Source organism: Meriones unguiculatus, chromosome 15 (genome assembly GCF_030254825.1).
Source record: "Meriones unguiculatus strain TT.TT164.6M chromosome 15, Bangor_MerUng_6.1, whole genome shotgun sequence".
NCBI classification, from domain to species: domain Eukaryota; kingdom Metazoa; phylum Chordata; class Mammalia; order Rodentia; family Muridae; genus Meriones; species Meriones unguiculatus.
The window spans coordinates 18,824,985-18,826,746 of record NC_083362.1 but is presented as its reverse complement, the minus strand read 5'-3'; the positions used below and the strand labels follow the sequence as shown (position 1 = coordinate 18,826,746).

General features: G+C 43.3%; 1 non-coding gene across 1 annotated transcript; it reads left to right on the top strand.

Annotated features, from left to right (window-relative positions):
* The first annotated feature begins 938 nt into the window (after positions 1-938).
* On the top strand, positions 939-1,045 carry LOC132648177 (U6 spliceosomal RNA). The gene has a single exon (XR_009586554.1). It is a non-coding gene; the product is annotated as a U6 spliceosomal RNA (small nuclear RNA).
* The last annotated feature ends 717 nt before the right edge of the window (positions 1,046-1,762 follow it).

The following is a 1,762-nucleotide window of genomic DNA, read 5'->3' as shown; positions in this document are numbered from 1 at the left end:
ATTATGTCCTTCGATTAATGCTTCACTCAAACCCCATCTGAGAAGCTTCTTTCCACTGTAGATGGTGATTAACCCAGAAAGTCACAACTGGTCAAAGTGTAGAGAATAGGTGACAATGGGGTGCGCAGTCCTAGGTGGGACATCTGTATCACACTCCACTATCAAAACTCGGGGATTATTGAAGAAGAGGGATTAGCAAGACTGCAAGAGCTGGATGACGATGGGAAGGTGTTTTCAGACACAATAGGCTGGTTGTGCATATAAAGTCACACTGTTTATGACAACATAACAGCACACACGAGACCTGCACGAGCTCAAGACAAACACACACACAAAATACCAGCATAAAGTATGAAATTGGACATGGAACCCCATCCCTAGCTCTTTGGGCAATCTCTGCTCGACAAAGGAGATGGCTTTCTTTCTTTCATGGCCTGGTCCCTGGTAGGTCAAACACATTCTGGTACATGGCCATCTACACAAGAATTCACAGGCAGTACTAGCGGGAATCAATGGGTTTATTTATTTATTTATTACAATTTATTCACTTTGTATCCCAGCCATATTTCCTCCCTCCACCCCTCCCAATCCTGCCCTCCCTCCCTTTTCTTCCCATGCCCCTCCCCTAGTCCACTAATAGGGGAGGTCCTCCTCCTCCCCTTCCATCTGGCCCTAGTCTATCAGGTCTCATCAGAACTGGCTGCATTGTCTTTCTCTGTGGCCTGGTAAGGCTGCTCCCCGATCAGGGGGAGGTGACCAAAGAGCTAGCCACTGAGTTCATGTCAGAGATAGCCCTTGTTCCCCTTACTAGGGAACCCACTTGGAGACTGAGCTGCCATGGATTTTAAAAATAGGGTCACAATGTTTGCTAGGTATGGGATGGGTGGTGGATCTGGGAGATGAGATAAGGGATGAATATGATCATCAAATGTTATGTAGTGCTTGCTTCAGCAGCATGTATACTAAAATTAGAATGATACAGCAAAGATTAGCACAGCCCCTGCACAAGGATGACACCCAAATTTGTGAAGCATTCTATATTTTTCAGAGTGCAGGAAATCTTTTGAAAGAATGGGGAGATAGAAAGACCTGGGCAGGAGTTCCACAAGGAGAACAAAAGAAGCAAAAAATCTCAGCCCAGGGGTCTTTTCTGAGACTGATATTCCAACCAAGGACCATTCATGGATATAACCTAGAACCCCTGCACAGATATAGCCCATGATAGCTCAGTCTCCAAATGGGCTCTCAAGTAAAGGGAACAGGGCTACCTCTGACATGAACTCAGGGGCTGGCTCTTTGATCACCTCTCCCTGATGGGGGCAACCTTACCAGGCCACAGAGGAAAACAATGCAGACAGACCTGATGAGACCTGATAGGCTAGGGTCAGATGGAAGGGGAGGAGGTCCTCCCCTAACAGTAGACTAGGGAAGGGGCATGGGAGGAGAAGAGGGAGGAAGAGTAGGATTAAAAGGGGATGAGGGAGGGGGCTACAGCTGGGATACAAAGTGAATAAATTGTAATAAAAAAATTTAAAAACAACAAAAAACAACAACTCATTATTCCTTAAAATAGTCAGACTCTTTATTATAAAATACAGATGTCTGCCAAAAGTTATGTAACTCTCAAAAATATTAATAAAAAAATAAAATATATGCATAAATGTGTCTAAAAAGTTATTAAAAACTAAAAAGGAAATGAAGAATTAAAATGGAAAAAAGAAATCTAGAATCTTCTTTAGATAGTTTCCTTGAACTATTAAAC